Source organism: Haliotis cracherodii, unplaced genomic scaffold (genome assembly GCF_022045235.1).
Source record: "Haliotis cracherodii isolate W230 unplaced genomic scaffold, xgHalCrac1.p SCAF_14, whole genome shotgun sequence".
NCBI lineage: Eukaryota > Metazoa > Mollusca > Gastropoda > Lepetellida > Haliotidae > Haliotis > Haliotis cracherodii.
Genome location: NW_027266269.1, coordinates 16,098,410 through 16,120,821, shown reverse-complemented (window position 1 = coordinate 16,120,821; position 22,412 = coordinate 16,098,410).

Here is a 22,412-nt window from a genome sequence, read left to right as displayed (position 1 = left end):
GAAAATATATTCTATTTTTGGTTTGATTTTGTTGGGGAGAGGTGGAACGCAGACCCAGATATACATGAAGTGCACACCAGTCCACACGATGCATGATCAGGTAAGTTTACAACCACTAATAATTTTAAGTACTAATATCAGCTGGCACTTCAACACAAGCAGGTGTCTTGTAAACTTGAATTCATGCGTATAAATTCCACTTTAGTTGAAACATGAAAATAGTTGACTGTGTATGAAACTAGACTATCGCCTTCACTTTGTGGAATAATTATTAACAATTAAAACGCGATAGAAATGGGATTATTTACATTTTAGTGTGCTCATCGAGGACAAGGGAGACAACTTTCAAGAAAATATTACAAAATGTGAAGTTGAGAAAATATATTCTATTTTTGGTTTGATTTTGTTGGGGAGAGGTGGAACGCAGACCCAGATATACATGAAATACACACCAGTCCACAACGATGCATGATCAGGTAAGTGACAACCACTAATAATTTTAAGTACTAATATCAGCTGGCACTTCAAAACAAGCAGGTGTCTTGTAAACTTGAATTCATACGTATAAATTCCACTTTAGTTGAAACATGAAAATAGTTGACTGTGTATGACACTAGACTATCGACTTCACTTTGTGGAATAATTATTAACAATTAAAACGCGATAGAAATGGGATTATTTACATTTTAGTGTGCTCATCGAGGACAAGGGAGACAACTTTTGAAGAAAATATTCACAAAATGTGAAGTTGAGAAAACATATTTTATTTTTGGTTTGATTTTGTTGGGGAGAGGGGGAACGCAGACCCAGATATACATGAAGTGCACGCCAGTCCACACGATGCATGATCAGGTAAGTTTACAACCACTAATAATTTTAAGTACTAATATCAGCTGGCACTTCAACACAAGCAGGTGTCTTCTAAACTTGAATTCATACGTATAAATTCCACTTTAGTTGAAACATGAAAATAGTTGACTGTGTATGACACTAGACTATCGCCTTCACTTTGTGGAATAATTATTAACAATTAAAACGCAATAGAAATGGGATTATTTACATTTCAGTTGCCTCATCGAGGACAAGGGAGACAACTTTTGAAGAAAACATTCACAAAATGTGAAGTTGAGAAAATATATTCTATTTTTGGTTTGATTTTGTTGGGGAGAGGTGGAACGCAGACCCAGATATACATGAAATACACACCAGTCCACAACGATGCATGATCAGGTAAGTGACAACCACTAATAATTTTAAGTACTAATATCAGCTGGCACTTCAAAACAAGCAGGTGTCTTGTAAACTTGAATTCATACTTATAAATTCCACTTTAGTTGAAACATGAAAATAGTTGACTGTGTGTGAAACTAGACTATCGACTTCACTTTGTGGAATAATTATTAACAATTAAAACGCGATAGAAATGGGATTATTTACATTTTAGTGTGCTCATCGAGGACAAGGGAGACAACTTTTGAAGAAAATATTCACAAAATGTGAAGTTGAGAAAACATATTTTATTTTTGGTTTGATTTTGTTGGGGAGAGGGGGAACGCAGACCCAGATATACATGAAGTGCACACCAGTCCACACGATGCATGATCAGGTAAGTTTACAACCACTGACTGACTGATATAAAAGATTTAACGTGCGCTTTCCGACTACAGCGTATTTCGCACACGGAATAATTTTAAGTACTAATATCAGCTGGCACTTCAACACAAGCAGGTGTCTTGTAAACTTGAATTCATACGTATAAATTCCACTTTAGTTGAAACATGAAAATAGTTGACTGTGTATGACACTAGACTATCGACTTCACTTTGTGGAATAATTATTAACAATTTAAACGCAATAGAAATGGGATTATTTACATTTCAGTTGCCTCATCGAGGACAAGGGAGACAACTTTTGAAGAAAACATTCACAAAATGTGAAGTTGAAAAAATATATTCTATTTTTGGTTTGATTTTGTTGGGGAGAGGTGGAACGCAGACCCAGATATACATGAAATACACACCAGTCCACAACGATGTATAATCAGGTAAGTGACAACCACTAATAATTTTAAGTACTCATATCAGCTGGCACTTCAAAACAAGCAGGTGTCTTGTAAACTTGAATTCATACGTATAAATTCCACTTTAGTTGAAACATGAAAATAGTTGACTGTGTATGACACTAGACTATCGACTTCACTTTGTGGAATAATTATTAACAATTAAAACGCGATAGAAATGGGATTATTTACATTTTAGTGTGCTCATCGAGGACAAGGGAGACAACTTTTGAAGAAAATATTCACAAAATGTGAAGTTGAGAAAACATATTTTATTTTTGGTTTGATTTTGTTGGGGAGAGGGGGAACGCAGACCCAGATATACATGAAGTGCACGCCAGTCCACACGATGCATGATCAGGTAAGTTTACAACCACTAATAATTTTAAGTACTAATATCAGCTGGCACTTCAACACAAGCAGGTGTCTTGTAAACTTGAATTCATACGTATAAATTCCACTTTAGTTGAAACATGAAAATAGTTGACTGTGTATGACACTAGACTATCGACTTCACTTTGTGGAATAATTATTAACAATTTAAACGCAATAGAAATGGGATTATTTACATTTCAGTTGCCTCATCGAGGACAAGGGAGACAACTTTTGAAGAAAACATTCACAAAATGTGAAGTTGAAAAAATATATTCTATTTTTGGTTTGATTTTGTTGGGGAGAGGTGGAACGCAGACCCAGATATACATGAAATACACACCAGTCCACAACGATGCATGATCAGGTAAGTGACAACCACTAATAATTTTAAGTACTAATATCAGCTGGCACTTCAAAACAAGCAGGTGTCTTGTAAACTTGAATTCATACTTATAAATTCCACTTTTGTTGAAACATGAAAATAGTTGACTGTGTATGAAACTAGACTATCGACTTCACTTTGTGGAATAATTATTAACAATTAAAACGCGATAGAAATGGGATTATTTACATTTTAGTGTGCTCATCGAGGACAAGGGAGACAACTTTTGAAGAAAATATTCACAAAATGTGAAGTTGAGAAAACATATTTTATTTTTGGTTTGATTTTGTTGGGGAGAGGGGGAACGCAGACCCAGATATACATGAAGTGCACACCAGTCCACACGATGCATGATCAGGTAAGTTTACAACCACTAATAATTTTAAGTACTAATATCAGCTGGCACTTCAACACAAGCAGGTGTCTTGTAAACTTGAATTCATACGTATAAATTCCACTTTAGTTGAAACATGAAAATAGTTGACTGTGTATGACACTAGACTATCGACTTCACTTTGTGGAATAATTATTAACAATTTAAACGCAATAGAAATGGGATTATTTACATTTCAGTTGCCTCATCGAGGACAAGGGAGACAACTTTTGAAGAAAACATTCACAAAATGTGAAGTTGAAAAAATATATTCTATTTTTGGTTTGATTTTGTTGGGGAGAGGTGGAACGCAGACCCAGATATACATGAAATACACACCAGTCCACAACGATGTATGATCAGGTAAGTGACAACCACTAATAATTTTAAGTACTCATATCAGCTGGCACTTCAAAACAAGCAGGTGTCTTGTAAACTTGAATTCATACGTATAAATTCCACTTTAGTTGAAACATGAAAATAGTTGACTGTGTATGACACTAGACTATCGACTTCACTTTGTGGAATAATTATTAACAATTAAAACGCGATAGAAATGGGATTATTTACATTTTAGTGTGCTCATCGAGGACAAGGGAGACAACTTTTGAAGAAAATATTCACAAAATGTGAAGTTGAGAAAACATATTTTATTTTTGGTTTGATTTTGTTGGGGAGAGGGGGAACGCAGACCCAGATATACATGAAGTGCACGCCAGTCCACACGATGCATGATCAGGTAAGTTTACAACCACTAATAATTTTAAGTACTAATATCAGCTGGCACTTCAACACAAGCAGGTGTCTTGTAAACTTGAATTCATACGTATAAATTCCACTTTAGTTGAAACATGAAAATAGTTGACTGTGTATGACACTAGACTATCGACTTCACTTTGTGGAATAATTATTAACAATTTAAACGCAATAGAAATGGGATTATTTACATTTCAGTTGCCTCATCGAGGACAAGGGAGACAACTTTTGAAGAAAACATTCACAAAATGTGAAGTTGAAAAAATATATTCTATTTTTGGTTTGATTTTGTTGGGGAGAGGTGGAACGCAGACCCAGATATACATGAAATACACACCAGTCCACAACGATGTATGATCAGGTAAGTGACAACCACTAATAATTTTAAGTACTCATATCAGCTGGCACTTCAAAACAAGCAGGTGTCTTGTAAACTTGAATTCATACGTATAAATTCCACTTTAGTTGAAACATGAAAATAGTTGACTGTGTATGACACTAGACTATCGACTTCACTTTGTGGAATAATTATTAACAATTAAAACGCGATAGAAATGGGATTATTTACATTTTAGTGTGCTCATCGAGGACAAGGGAGACAACTTTTGAAGAAAACATTCACAAAATGTGAAGTTGAAAAAATATATTTTATTTTTGGTTTGATTTTGTTGGGGAGAGGTGGAACGCAGACCCAGATATACATGAAGTGCACACCAGTCCACAACGATGCATGATCAGGTAAGATTACAACCACTAATAATTTTAGGTACTAATATCAGCTGGCACTTCAAAACAAGCAGGTGTCTTGTAAACTTGAATTCATACGTATAAATTCCACTTTAGTTGAAACATGAAAATAGTTGACTGTGTATGACACTAGACTATCGCCTTCACTTTGTGGAATAATTATTAACAATTAAAACGCGATAGAAATGGGATTATTTACATTTTAGTGTGCTCATCGAGGATAAGGGAGACAACTTTTGAAGAAAACATTCACAAAATGTGAAGTTGAGAAAATATATTCTATTTTTGGTTTGATTTAGTTGGGGAGAGGTGGAACGCAGACCCAGATATACATGAAGTGCACACCAGTCCACACGATGCATGATCAGGTAAGTTTACAACCACTAATAATTTTAAGTACTAATATCAGCTGGCACTTCAACACAAGCAGGTGTCTTGTAAACTTGAATTCATGCGTATAAATTCCACTTTAGTTGAAACATGAAAATAGTTGACTGTGTATGACACTAGACTATGGCCTTCACTTTGTGGAATAATTATTAACAATTAAAACGCGATAGAAATGGGATTATTTACATTTTAGTGTGCTCATCGAGGACAAGGGAGACAACTTTCAAGAAAATATTACAAAATGTGAAGTTGAGAAAATATATTCTATTTTTGGTTTGATTTTGTTGGGGAGAGGTGGAACGCAGACCCAGATATACATGAAATACACACCAGTCCACAACGATGCATGATCAGGTAAGTGACAACCACTAATAATTTTAAGTACTAATATCAGCTGGCACTTCAACACAAGCAGGTGTCTTGTAAACTTGAATTCATACGTATAAATTCCACTTTAGTTGAAACATGAAAATAGTTGACTGTGTATGACACTAGACTATCGACTTCACTTTGTGGAATAATTATTAACAATTAAAACGCGATAGAAATGGGATTATTTACATTTTAGTGTGCTCATCGAGGACAAGGGAGACAACTTTTGAAGAAAATATTCACAAAATGTGAAGTTGAGAAAACATATTTTATTTTTGGTTTGATTTTGTTGGGGAGAGGGGGAACGCAGACCCAGATATACATGAAGTGCACGCCAGTCCACACGATGCATGATCAGGTAAGTTTACAACCACTAATAATTTTAAGTACTAATATCAGCTGGCACTTCAACACAAGCAGGTGTCTTCTAAACTTGAATTCATACGTATAAATTCCACTTTAGTTGAAACATGAAAATAGTTGACTGTGTATGACACTAGACTATCGCCTTCACTTTGTGGAATAATTATTAACAATTAAAACGCAATAGAAATGGGATTATTTACATTTCAGTTGCCTCATCGAGGACAAGGGAGACAACTTTTGAAGAAAACATTCACAAAATGTGAAGTTGAGAAAATATATTCTATTTTTGGTTTGATTTTGTTGGGGAGAGGTGGAACGCAGACCCAGATATACATGAAATACACACCAGTCCACAACGATGCATGATCAGGTAAGTGACAACCACTAATAATTTTAAGTACTAATATCAGCTGGCACTTCAAAACAAGCAGGTGTCTTGTAAACTTGAATTCATACGTATAAATTCCACTTTAGTTGAAACATGAAAATAGTTGACTGTGTATGAAACTAGACTATCGACTTCACTTTGTGGAATAATTATTAACAATTAAAACGCGATAGAAATGGGATTATTTACATTTTAGTGTGCTCATCGAGGACAAGGGAGACAACTTTTGAAGAAAATATTCACAAAATGTGAAGTTGAGAAAACATATTTTATTTTTGGTTTGATTTTGTTGGGGAGAGGGGGAACGCAGACCCAGATATACATGAAGTGCACGCCAGTCCACACGATGCATGATCAGGTAAGTTTACAACCACTAATAATTTTAAGTACTAATATCAGCTGGCACTTCAACACAAGCAGGTGTCTTGTAAACTTGAATTCATACGTATAAATTCCACTTTAGTTGAAACATGAAAATAGTTGACTGTGTATGACACTAGACTATCGCCTTCACTTTGTGGAATAATTATTAACAATTAAAACGCAATAGAAATGGGATTATTTACATTTCAGTTGCCTCATCGAGGACAAGGGAGACAACTTTTGAAGAAAACATTCACAAAATGTGAAGTTGAAAAAATATATTCTATTTTTGGTTTGATTTTGTTGGGGAGAGGTGGAACGCAGACCCAGATATACATGAAGTGCACACCAGTCCACACGATGCATGATCAGGTAAGTTTACAACCACTAATAATTTTAAGTACTAATATCAGCTGGCACTTCAACACAAGCAGGTGTCTTGTAAACTTGAATTCATACGTATAAATTCCACTTTAGTTGAAACATGAAAATAGTTGACTGTGTATGACACTAGACTATCGCCTTCACTTTGTGGAATAATTATTAACAATTAAAACGCGATAGAAATGGGATTATTTACATTTCAGTTGCCTCATCGAGGACAAGGGAGACAACTTTTGAAGAAAACATTCACAAAATGTGAAGTTGAGAAAATATATTCTATTTTTGGTTTGATTTTGTTGGGGAGAGGTGGAACGCAGACCCAGATATACATGAAGTGCACACCAGTCCACAACGATGCATGATCAGGTAAGATTACAACCACTAATAATTTTAGGTACTAATATCAGCTGGCACTTCAAAACAAGCAGGTGTCTTGTAAACTTGAATTCATACGTATAAATTCCACTTTAGTTGAAACATGAAAATAGTTGACTGTGTATGACACTAGACTATGGCCTTCACTTTGTGGAATAATTATTAACAATTAAAACGCGATAGAAATGGGATTATTTACATTTTAGTGTGCTCATCGAGGACAAGGGAGACAACTTTCAAGAAAATATTACAAAATGTGAAGTTGAGAAAATATATTCTATTTTTGGTTTGATTTTGTTGGGGAGAGGTGGAACGCAGACCCAGATATACATGAAATACACACCAGTCCACAACGATGCATGATCAGGTAAGTGACAACCACTAATAATTTTAAGTACTAATATCAGCTGGCACTTCAAAACAAGCAGGTGTCTTGTAAACTTGAATTCATACGTATAAATTCCACTTTAGTTGAAACATGAAAATAGTTGACTGTGTATGACACTAGACTATCGACTTCACTTTGTGGAATAATTATTAACAATTAAAACGCGATAGAAATGGGATTATTTACATTTTAGTGTGCTCATCGAGGACAAGGGAGACAACTTTTGAAGAAAATATTCACAAAATGTGAAGTTGAGAAAACATATTTTATTTTTGGTTTGATTTTGTTGGGGAGAGGGGGAACGCAGACCCAGATATACATGAAGTGCACGCCAGTCCACACGATGCATGATCAGGTAAGTTTACAACCACTAATAATTTTAAGTACTAATATCAGCTGGCACTTCAACACAAGCAGGTGTCTTCTAAACTTGAATTCATACGTATAAATTCCACTTTAGTTGAAACATGAAAATAGTTGACTGTGTATGACACTAGACTATCGCCTTCACTTTGTGGAATAATTATTAACAATTAAAACGCAATAGAAATGGGATTATTTACATTTCAGTTGCCTCATCGAGGACAAGGGAGACAACTTTTGAAGAAAACATTCACAAAATGTGAAGTTGAGAAAATATATTCTATTTTTGGTTTGATTTTGTTGGGGAGAGGTGGAACGCAGACCCAGATATACATGAAATACACACCAGTCCACAACGATGCATGATCAGGTAAGTGACAACCACTAATAATTTTAAGTACTAATATCAGCTGGCACTTCAAAACAAGCAGGTGTCTTGTAAACTTGAATTCATACGTATAAATTCCACTTTAGTTGAAACATGAAAATAGTTGACTGTGTATGAAACTAGACTATCGACTTCACTTTGTGGAATAATTATTAACAATTAAAACGCGATAGAAATGGGATTATTTACATTTTAGTGTGCTCATCGAGGACAAGGGAGACAACTTTTGAAGAAAATATTCACAAAATGTGAAGTTGAGAAAACATATTTTATTTTTGGTTTGATTTTGTTGGGGAGAGGGGGAACGCAGACCCAGATATACATGAAGTGCACGCCAGTCCACACGATGCATGATCAGGTAAGTTTACAACCACTAATAATTTTAAGTACTAATATCAGCTGGCACTTCAACACAAGCAGGTGTCTTGTAAACTTGAATTCATACGTATAAATTCCACTTTAGTTGAAACATGAAAATAGTTGACTGTGTATGACACTAGACTATCGACTTCACTTTGTGGAATAATTATTAACAATTTAAACGCAATAGAAATGGGATTATTTACATTTCAGTTGCCTCATCGAGGACAAGGGAGACAACTTTTGAAGAAAACATTCACAAAATGTGAAGTTGAAAAAATATATTCTATTTTTGGTTTGATTTTGTTGGGGAGAGGTGGAACGCAGACCCAGATATACATGAAATACACACCAGTCCACAACGATGTATGATCAGGTAAGTGACAACCACTAATAATTTTAAGTACTCATATCAGCTGGCACTTCAAAACAAGCAGGTGTCTTGTAAACTTGAATTCATACGTATAAATTCCACTTTAGTTGAAACATGAAAATAGTTGACTGTGTATGACACTAGACTATCGACTTCACTTTGTGGAATAATTATTAACAATTAAAACGCGATAGAAATGGGATTATTTACATTTTAGTGTGCTCATCGAGGACAAGGGAGACAACTTTTGAAGAAAACATTCACAAAATGTGAAGTTGAAAAAATATATTTTATTTTTGGTTTGATTTTGTTGGGGAGAGGTGGAACGCAGACCCAGATATACATGAAGTGCACACCAGTCCACAACGATGCATGATCAGGTAAGATTACAACCACTAATAATTTTAGGTACTAATATCAGCTGGCACTTCAAAACAAGCAGGTGTCTTGTAAACTTGAATTCATACGTATAAATTCCACTTTAGTTGAAACATGAAAATAGTTGACTGTGTATGACACTAGACTATCGCCTTCACTTTGTGGAATAATTATTAACAATTAAAACGCGATAGAAATGGGATTATTTACATTTTAGTGTGCTCATCGAGGATAAGGGAGACAACTTTTGAAGAAAACATTCACAAAATGTGAAGTTGAGAAAATATATTCTATTTTTGGTTTGATTTTGTTGGGGAGAGGTGGAACGCAGACCCAGATATACATGAAGTGCACACCAGTCCACACGATGCATGATCAGGTAAGTTTACAACCACTAATAATTTTAAGTACTAATATCAGCTGGCACTTCAACACAAGCAGGTGTCTTGTAAACTTGAATTCATGCGTATAAATTCCACTTTAGTTGAAACATGAAAATAGTTGACTGTGTATGACACTAGACTATGGCCTTCACTTTGTGGAATAATTATTAACAATTAAAACGCGATAGAAATGGGATTATTTACATTTTAGTGTGCTCATCGAGGACAAGGGAGACAACTTTCAAGAAAATATTACAAAATGTGAAGTTGAGAAAATATATTCTATTTTTGGTTTGATTTTGTTGGGGAGAGGTGGAACGCAGACCCAGATATACATGAAATACACACCAGTCCACAACGATGCATGATCAGGTAAGTGACAACCACTAATAATTTTAAGTACTGATATCAGCTGGCACTTCAACACAAGCAGGTGTCTTGTAAACTTGAATTCATACGTATAAATTCCACTTTAGTTGAAACATGAAAATAGTTGACTGTGTATGACACTAGACTATCGACTTCACTTTGTGGAATAATTATTAACAATTAAAACGCGATAGAAATGGGATTATTTACATTTTAGTGTGCTCATCGAGGACAAGGGAGACAACTTTTGAAGAAAATATTCACAAAATGTGAAGTTGAGAAAATATATTTTATTTTTGGTTTGATTTTGTTGGGGAGAGGGGGAACGCAGACCCAGATATACATGAAGTGCACGCCAGTCCACACGATGCATGATCAGGTAAGTTTACAACCACTAATAATTTTAAGTACTAATATCAGCTGGCACTTCAACACAAGCAGGTGTCTTGTAAACTTGAATTCATACGTATAAATTCCACTTTAGTTGAAACATGAAAATAGTTGACTGTGTATGACACTAGACTATCGCCTTCACTTTGTGGAATAATTATTAACAATTAAAACGCAATAGAAATGGGATTATTTACATTTCAGTTGCCTCATCGAGGACAAGGGAGACAACTTTTGAAGAAAACATTCACAAAATGTGAAGTTGAGAAAATATATTCTATTTTTGGTTTGATTTTGTTGGGGAGAGGTGGAACGCAGACCCAGATATACATGAAATACACACCAGTCCACAACGATGCATGATCAGGTAAGTGACAACCACTAATAATTTTAAGTACTAATATCAGCTGGCACTTCAAAACAAGCAGGTGTCTTGTAAACTTGAATTCATACTTATAAATTCCACTTTAGTTGAAACATGAAAATAGTTGACTGTGTATGAAACTAGACTATCGACTTCACTTTGTGGAATAATTATTAACAATTAAAACGCGATAGAAATGGGATTATTTACATTTTAGTGTGCTCATCGAGGACAAGGGAGACAACTTTTGAAGAAAATATTCACAAAATGTGAAGTTGAGAAAACATATTTTATTTTTGGTTTGATTTTGTTGGGGAGAGGGGGAACGCAGACCCAGATATACATGAAGTGCACGCCAGTCCACACGATGCATGATCAGGTAAGTTTACAACCACTAATAATTTTAAGTACTAATATCAGCTGGCACTTCAACACAAGCAGGTGTCTTGTAAACTTGAATTCATACGTATAAATTCCACTTTAGTTGAAACATGAAAATAGTTGACTGTGTATGACACTAGACTATCGACTTCACTTTGTGGAATAATTATTAACAATTAAAACGCGATAGAAATGGGATTATTTACATTTTAGTGTGCTCATCGAGGACAAGGGAGACAACTTTTGAAGAAAACATTCACAAAATGTGAAGTTGAAAAAATATATTTTATTTTTGGTTTGATTTTGTTGGGGAGAGGTGGAACGCAGACCCAGATATACATGAAGTGCACACCAGTCCACAACGATGCATGATCAGGTAAGATTACAACCACTAATAATTTTAGGTACTAATATCAGCTGGCACTTCAAAACAAGCAGGTGTCTTGTAAACTTGAATTCATACGTATAAATTCCACTTTAGTTGAAACATGAAAATAGTTGACTGTGTATGACACTAGACTATCGCCTTCACTTTGTGGAATAATTATTAACAATTAAAACGCGATAGAAATGGGATTATTTACATTTTAGTGTGCTCATCGAGGATAAGGGAGACAACTTTTGAAGAAAACATTCACAAAATGTGAAGTTGAGAAAATATATTCTATTTTTGGTTTGATTTTGTTGGGGAGAGGTGGAACGCAGACCCAGATATACATGAAGTGCACACCAGTCCACACGATGCATGATCAGGTAAGTTTACAACCACTAATAATTTTAAGTACTAATATCAGCTGGCACTTCAACACAAGCAGGTGTCTTGTAAACTTGAATTCATGCGTATAAATTCCACTTTAGTTGAAACATGAAAATAGTTGACTGTGTATGACACTAGACTATGGCCTTCACTTTGTGGAATAATTATTAACAATTAAAACGCGATAGAAATGGGATTATTTACATTTTAGTGTGCTCATCGAGGACAAGGGAGACAACTTTCAAGAAAATATTACAAAATGTGAAGTTGAGAAAATATATTCTATTTTTGGTTTGATTTTGTTGGGGAGAGGTGGAACGCAGACCCAGATATACATGAAATACACACCAGTCCACAACGATGCATGATCAGGTAAGTGACAACCACTAATAATTTTAAGTACTAATATCAGCTGGCACTTCAACACAAGCAGGTGTCTTGTAAACTTGAATTCATACGTATAAATTCCACTTTAGTTGAAACATGAAAATAGTTGACTGTGTATGACACTAGACTATCGACTTCACTTTGTGGAATAATTATTAACAATTAAAACGCGATAGAAATGGGATTATTTACATTTTAGTGTGCTCATCGAGGACAAGGGAGACAACTTTTGAAGAAAATATTCACAAAATGTGAAGTTGAGAAAACATATTTTATTTTTGGTTTGATTTTGTTGGGGAGAGGGGGAACGCAGACCCAGATATACATGAAGTGCACGCCAGTCCACACGATGCATGATCAGGTAAGTTTACAACCACTAATAATTTTAAGTACTAATATCAGCTGGCACTTCAACACAAGCAGGTGTCTTGTAAACTTGAATTCATACGTATAAATTCCACTTTAGTTGAAACATGAAAATAGTTGACTGTGTATGACACTAGACTATCGCCTTCACTTTGTGGAATAATTATTAACAATTAAAACGCAATAGAAATGGGATTATTTACATTTCAGTTGCCTCATCGAGGACAAGGGAGACAACTTTTGAAGAAAACATTCACAAAATGTGAAGTTGAGAAAATATATTCTATTTTTGGTTTGATTTTGTTGGGGAGAGGTGGAACGCAGACCCAGATATACATGAAATACACACCAGTCCACAACGATGCATGATCAGGTAAGTGACAACCACTAATAATTTTAAGTACTAATATCAGCTGGCACTTCAAAACAAGCAGGTGTCTTGTAAACTTGAATTCATACGTATAAATTCCACTTTAGTTGAAACATGAAAATAGTTGACTGTGTATGAAACTAGACTATCGACTTCACTTTGTGGAATAATTATTAACAATTAAAACGCGATAGAAATGGGATTATTTACATTTTAGTGTGCTCATCGAGGACAAGGGAGACAACTTTTGAAGAAAATATTCACAAAATGTGAAGTTGAGAAAACATATTTTATTTTTGGTTTGATTTTGTTGGGGAGAGGGGGAACGCAGACCCAGATATACATGAAGTGCACGCCAGTCCACACGATGCATGATCAGGTAAGTTTACAACCACTAATAATTTTAAGTACTAATATCAGCTGGCACTTCAACACAAGCAGGTGTCTTGTAAACTTGAATTCATACGTATAAATTCCACTTTAGTTGAAACATGAAAATAGTTGACTGTGTATGACACTAGACTATCGACTTCACTTTGTGGAATAATTATTAACAATTAAAACGCGATAGAAATGGGATTATTTACATTTTAGTGTGCTCATCGAGGACAAGGGAGACAACTTTTGAAGAAAACATTCACAAAATGTGAAGTTGAAAAAATATATTTTATTTTTGGTTTGATTTTGTTGGGGAGAGGTGGAACGCAGACCCAGATATACATGAAGTGCACACCAGTCCACAACGATGCATGATCAGGTAAGATTACAACCACTAATAATTTTAGGTACTAATATCAGCTGGCACTTCAAAACAAGCAGGTGTCTTGTAAACTTGAATTCATACGTATAAATTCCACTTTAGTTGAAACATGAAAATAGTTGACTGTGTATGACACTAGACTATCGCCTTCACTTTGTGGAATAATTATTAACAATTAAAACGCGATAGAAATGGGATTATTTACATTTTAGTGTGCTCATCGAGGATAAGGGAGACAACTTTTGAAGAAAACATTCACAAAATGTGAAGTTGAGAAAATATATTCTATTTTTGGTTTGATTTTGTTGGGGAGAGGTGGAACGCAGACCCAGATATACATGAAGTGCACACCAGTCCACACGATGCATGATCAGGTAAGTTTACAACCACTAATAATTTTAAGTACTAATATCAGCTGGCACTTCAACACAAGCAGGTGTCTTGTAAACTTGAATTCATGCGTATAAATTCCACTTTAGTTGAAACATGAAAATAGTTGACTGTGTATGACACTAGACTATGGCCTTCACTTTGTGGAATAATTATTAACAATTAAAACGCGATAGAAATGGGATTATTTACATTTTAGTGTGCTCATCGAGGACAAGGGAGACAACTTTCAAGAAAATATTACAAAATGTGAAGTTGAGAAAATATATTCTATTTTTGGTTTGATTTTGTTGGGGAGAGGTGGAACGCAGACCCAGATATACATGAAATACACACCAGTCCACAACGATGCATGATCAGGTAAGTGACAACCACTAATAATTTTAAGTACTAATATCAGCTGGCACTTCAACACAAGCAGGTGTCTTGTAAACTTGAATTCATACGTATAAATTCCACTTTAGTTGAAACATGAAAATAGTTGACTGTGTATGACACTAGACTATCGACTTCACTTTGTGGAATAATTATTAACAATTAAAACGCGATAGAAATGGGATTATTTACATTTTAGTGTGCTCATCGAGGACAAGGGAGACAACTTTTGAAGAAAATATTCACAAAATGTGAAGTTGAGAAAACATATTTTATTTTTGGTTTGATTTTGTTGGGGAGAGGGGGAACGCAGACCCAGATATACATGAAGTGCACGCCAGTCCACACGATGCATGATCAGGTAAGTTTACAACCACTAATAATTTTAAGTACTAATATCAGCTGGCACTTCAACACAAGCAGGTGTCTTGTAAACTTGAATTCATACGTATAAATTCCACTTTAGTTGAAACATGAAAATAGTTGACTGTGTATGACACTAGACTATCGCCTTCACTTTGTGGAATAATTATTAACAATTAAAACGCAATAGAAATGGGATTATTTACATTTCAGTTGCCTCATCGAGGACAAGGGAGACAACTTTTGAAGAAAACATTCACAAAATGTGAAGTTGAGAAAATATATTCTATTTTTGGTTTGATTTTGTTGGGGAGAGGTGGAACGCAGACCCAGATATACATGAAATACACACCAGTCCACAACGATGCATGATCAGGTAAGTGACAACCACTAATAATTTTAAGTACTAATATCAGCTGGCACTTCAAAACAAGCAGGTGTCTTGTAAACTTGAATTCATACTTATAAATTCCACTTTAGTTGAAACATGAAAATAGTTGACTGTGTATGAAACTAGACTATCGACTTCACTTTGTGGAATAATTATTAACAATTAAAACGCGATAGAAATGGGATTATTTACATTTTAGTGTGCTCATCGAGGACAAGGGAGACAACTTTTGAAGAAAATATTCACAAAATGTGAAGTTGAGAAAACATATTTTATTTTTGGTTTGATTTTGTTGGGGAGAGGGGGAACGCAGACCCAGATATACATGAAGTGCACGCCAGTCCACACGATGCATGATCAGGTAAGTTTACAACCACTAATAATTTTAAGTACTAATATCAGCTGGCACTTCAACACAAGCAGGTGTCTTGTAAACTTGAATTCATACGTATAAATTCCACTTTAGTTGAAACATGAAAATAGTTGACTGTGTATGACACTAGACTATCGCCTTCACTTTGTGGAATAATTATTAACAATTAAAACGCAATAGAAATGGGATTATTTACATTTCAGTTGCCTCATCGAGGACAAGGGAGACAACTTTTGAAGAAAACATTCACAAAATGTGAAGTTGAAAAAATATATTCTATTTTTGGTTTGATTTTGTTGGGGAGAGGTGGAACGCAGACCCAGATATACATGAAGTGCACACCAGTCCACACGATGCATGATCAGGTAAGTTTACAACCACTAATAATTTTAAGTACTAATATCAGCTGGCACTTCAACACAAGCAGGTGTCTTGTAAACTTGAATTCATACGTATAAATTCCACTTTAGTTGAAACATGAAAATAGTTGACTGTGTATGACACTAGACTATCGCCTTCACTTTGTGGAATAATTATTAACAATTAAAACGCGATAGAAATGGGATTATTTACATTTCAGTTGCCTCATCGAGGACAAGGGAGACAACTTTTGAAGAAAACATTCACAAAATGTGAAGTTGAGAAAATATATTCTATTTTTGGTTTGATTTTGTTGGGGAGAGGTGGAACGCAGACGCAGATATACATGAAGTGCACACAAGTCCACACGATGCATGATCAGGTAAGTTTACAACCACTAATAATTTTAAGTACTAATATCAGCTGGCACTTCAAAACAAGCAGGTGTCTTGTAAACTTGAATTCATACGTATAAATTCCACTTTAGTTGAAACATGAAAATAGTTGACTGTGTATGAAACTAGACTATCGGCGTCACTTTGTGGAATAATTATTAACAATTAAAACACGATAGAAATGGGATTATTTACATTTTAGTGTGCTCATCGAGAACAAGGGAGACAACTTTCAAGAAAACATTCACAAAATGTGAAGTTGAAAAAATATATTTTATTTTTGGTTTGATTTTGTTGGGGAGAGGTGGAACGCAGACCCAGATATACATGAAGTGCAAACCAGTCCACAACGATGCATGATCAGGTAAGATTACAACCACTAATAATTTTAGGTACTAATATCAGCTGGCACTTCAAAACAAGCAGGTGTCTTGTAAACTTGAATTCATACGTATAAATTCCACTTTAGTTGAAACATGAAAATAGTTGACTGTGTATGACACTAGACTATGGCCTTCACTTTGTGGAATAATTATTAACAATTAAAACGCGATAGAAATGGGATTATTTACATTTTAGTGTGCTCATCGAGGACAAGGGAGACAACTTTCAAGAAAATATTACAAAATGTGAAGTTGAGAAAATATATTCTATTTTTGGTTTGATTTTGTTGGGGAGAGGTGGAACGCAGACCCAGATATACATGAAATACACACCAGTCCACAACGATGCATGATCAGGTAAGTGACAACCACTAATAATTTTAAGTACTAATATCAGCTGGCACTTCAACACAAGCAGGTGTCTTGTAAACTTGAATTCATACGTATAAATTCGACTTTAGTTGAAACATGAAAATAGTTGACTGTGTATGACACTAGACTATCGACTTCACTTTGTGGAATAATTATTAACAATTAAAACGCGATAGAAATGGGATTATTTACATTTTAGTGTGCTCATCGAGGACAAGGGAGACAACTTTTGAAGAAAATATTCACAAAATGTGAAGTTGAGAAAACATATTTTATTTTTGGTTTGATTTTGTTGGGGAGAGGGGGAACGCAGACCCAGATATACATGAAGTGCACGCCAGTCCACACGATGCATGATCAGGTAAGTTTACAACCACTAATAATTTTAAGTACTAATATCAGCTGGCACTTCAACACAAGCAGGTGTCTTGTAAACTTGAATTCATGCGTATAAATTCCACTTTAGTTGAAACATGAAAATAGTTGACTGTGTATGAAACTAGACTATCGCCTTCACTTTGTGGAATAATTATTAACAATTAAAACGCGATAGAAATGGGATTATTTACATTTTAGTGTGCTCATCGAGGACAAGGGAGACAACTTTCAAGAAAATATTACAAAATGTGAAGTTGAGAAAATATATTCTATTTTTGGTTTGATTTTGTTGGGGAGAGGTGGAACGCAGACCCAGATATACATGAAATACACACCAGTCCACAACGATGCATGATCAGGTAAGTGACAACCACTAATAATTTTAAGTACTAATATCAGCTGGCACTTCAAAACAAGCAGGTGTCTTGTAAACTTGAATTCATACGTATAAATTCCACTTTAGTTGAAACATGAAAATAGTTGACTGTGTATGACACTAGACTATCGACTTCACTTTGTGGAATAATTATTAACAATTAAAACGCGATAGAAATGGGATTATTTACATTTTAGTGTGCTCATCGAGGACAAGGGAGACAACTTTTGAAGAAAATATTCACAAAATGTGAAGTTGAGAAAACATATTTTATTTTTGGTTTGATTTTGTTGGGGAGAGGTGGAACGCAGACCCAGATATACATGAAGTGCACGCCAGTCCACACGATGCATGATCAGGTAAGTTTACAACCACTAATAATTTTAAGTACTAATATCAGCTGGCACTTCAACACAAGCAGGTGTCTTGTAAACTTGAATTCATACGTATAAATTCCACTTTAGTTGAAACATGAAAATAGTTGACTGTGTATGACACTAGACTATCGCCTTCACTTTGTGGAATAATTATTAACAATTAAAACGCAATAGAAATGGGATTATTTACATTTCAGTTGCCTCATCGAGGACAAGGGAGACAACTTTTGAAGAAAACATTCACAAAATGTGAAGTTGAGAAAATATATTTTATTTTTGGTTTGATTTTGTTGGGGAGAGGTGGAACGCAGACCCAGATATACATGAAATACACACCAGTCCACAACGATGCATGATCAGGTAAGTGACAACCACTAATAATTTTAAGTACTAATATCAGCTGGCACTTCAAAACAAGCAGGTGTCTTGTAAACTTGAATTCATACTTATAAATTCCACTTTAGTTGAAACATGAAAATAGTTGACTGTGTATGAAACTAGACTATCGACTTCACTTTGTGGAATAATTATTAACAATTAAAACGCGATAGAAATGGGATTATTTACATTTTAGTGTGCTCATCGAGGACAAGGGAGACAACTTTTGAAGAAAATATTCACAAAATGTGAAGTTGAGAAAACATATTTTATTTTTGGTTTGATTTTGTTGGGGAGAGGGGGAACGCAGACCCAGATATACATGAAGTGCACACCAGTCCACAACGATGCATGATCAGGTAAGATTACAACCACTAATAATTTTAGGTACTAATATCAGCTGGCACTTCAAAACAAGCAGGTGTCTTGTAAACTTGAATTCATACGTATAAATTCCACTTTAGTTGAAACATGAAAATAGTTGACTGTGTATGACACTAGACTATGGCCTTCACTTTGTGGAATAATTATTAACAATTAAAACGCGATAGAAATGGGATTATTTACATTTTAGTGTGCTCATCGAGGACAAGGGAGACAACTTTCAAGAAAATATTACAAAATGTGAAGTTGAGAAAATATATTCTATTTTTGGTTTGATTTTGTTGGGGAGAGGTGGAACGCAGACCCAGATATACATGAAATACACACCAGTCCACAACGATGCATGATCAGGTAAGTGACAACCACTAATAATTTTAAGTACTAATATCAGCTGGCACTTCAACACAAGCAGGTGTCTTGTAAACTTGAATTCATACGTATAGATTCCACTTTAGTTGAAACATGAAAATAGTTGACTGTGTATGACACTAGACTATCGACTTCACTTTGTGGAATAATTATTAACAATTAAAACGCGATAGAAATGGGATTATTTACATTTTAGTGTGCTCATCGAGGACAAGGGAGACAACTTTTGAAGAAAATATTCACAAAATGTGAAGTTGAGAAAACATATTTTATTTTTGGTTTGATTTTGTTGGGGAGAGGGGGAACGCAGACCCAGATATACATGAAGTGCACGCCAGTCCACACGATGCATGATCAGGTAAGTTTACAACCACTAATAATTTTAAGTACTAATATCAGCTGGCACTTCAACACAAGCAGGTGTCTTGTAAACTTGAATTCATGCGTATAAATTCCACTTTAGTTGAAACATGAAAATAGTTGACTGTGTATGAAACTAGACTATCGCCTTCACTTTGTGGAATAATTATTAACAATTAAAACGCGATAGAAATGGGATTATTTACATTTTAGTGTGCTCATCGAGGACAAGGGAGACAACTTTCAAGAAAATATTACAAAATGTGAAGTTGAGAAAATATATTCTATTTTTGGTTTGATTTTGTTGGGGAGAGGTGGAACGCAGACCCAGATATACATGAAATACACACCAGTCCACAACGATGCATGATCAGGTAAGTGACAACCACTAATAATTTTAAGTACTAATATCAGCTGGCACTTCAACACAAGCAGGTGTCTTGTAAACTTGAATTCATACGTATAAATTCCACTTTAGTTGAAACATGAAAATAGTTGACTGTGTATGACACTAGACTATCGACTTCACTTTGTGGAATAATTATTAACAATTAAAACGCGATAGAAATGGGATTATTTACATTTTAGTGTGCTCATCGAGGACAAGGGAGACAACTTTTGAAGAAAATATTCACAAAATGTGAAGTTGAGAAAACATATTTTATTTTTGGTTTGATTTTGTTGGGGAGAGGTGGAACGCAGACCCAGATATACATGAAGTGCACGCCAGTCCACACGATGCATGATCAGGTAAGTTTACAACCACTAATAATTTTAAGTACTAATATCAGCTGGCACTTCAACACAAGCAGGTGTCTTGTAAACTTGAATTCATACGTATAAATTCCACTTTAGTTGAAACATGAAAATAGTTGACTGTGTATGACACTAGACTATCGCCTTCACTTTGTGGAATAATTATTAACAATTAAAACGCAATAGAAATGGGATTATTTACATTTCAGTTGCCTCATCGAGGACAAGGGAGACAACTTTTGAAGAAAACATTCACAAAATGTGAAGTTGAGAAAATATATTCTATTTTTGGTTTGATTTTGTTGGGGAGAGGTGGAACGCAGACCCAGATATACATGAAATACACACCAGTCCACAACGATGCATGATCAGGTAAGTGACAACCACTAATAATTTTAAGTACTAATATCAGCTGGCAATTCAAAACAAGCAGGTGTCTTGTAAACTTGAATTCATACGTATAAATTCCACTTTAGTTGAAACATGAAAATAGTTGACTGTGTATGAAACTAGACTATCGACTTCACTTTGTGGAATAATTATTAACAATTAAAACGCGATTGAAATGGGATTATTTACATTTTAGTGTGCTCATCGAGGACAAGGGAGACAACTTTTGAAGAAAATATTCACAAAATGTGAAGTTGAGAAAACATATTTTATTTTTGGTTTGATTTTGTTGGGGAGAGGGGGAACGCAGACCCAGATATACATGAAGTGCACACCAGTCCACAACGATGCATGATCAGGTAAGATTACAACCACTAATAATTTTAGGTACTAATATCAGCTGGCACTTCAAAACAAGCAGGTGTCTTGTAAACTTGAATTCATACGTATAAATTCCACTTTAGTTGAAACATGAAAATAGTTGACTGTGTATGACACTAGACTATGGCCTTCACTTTGTGGAATAATTATTAACAATTAAAACGCAATAGAAATGGGATTATTTACATTTTAGTGTGCTCATCGAGGACAAGGGAGACAACTTTCAAGAAAATATTACAAAATGTGAAGTTGAGAAAATATATTCTATTTTTGGTTTGATTTTGTTGGGGAGAGGTGGAACGCAGACCCAGATATACATGAAATACACACCAGTCCACAACGATGCATGATCAGGTAAGTGACAACCACTAATAATTTTAAGTACTAATATCAGCTGGCACTTCAACACAAGCAGGTGTCTTGTAAACTTGAATTCATACGTATAGATTCCACTTTAGTTGAAACATGAAAATAGTTGACTGTGTATGACACTAGACTATCGACTTCACTTTGTGGAATAATTATTAACAATTAAAACGCGATAGAAATGGGATTATTTACATTTTAGTGTGCTCATCGAGGACAAGGGAGACAACTTTTGAAGAAAATATTCACAAAATGTGAAGTTGAGAAAACATATTTTATTTTTGGTTTGATTTTGTTGGGGAGAGGGGGAACGCAGACCCAGATATACATGAAGTGCACGCCAGTCCACACGATGCATGATCAGGTAAGTTTACAACCACTAATAATT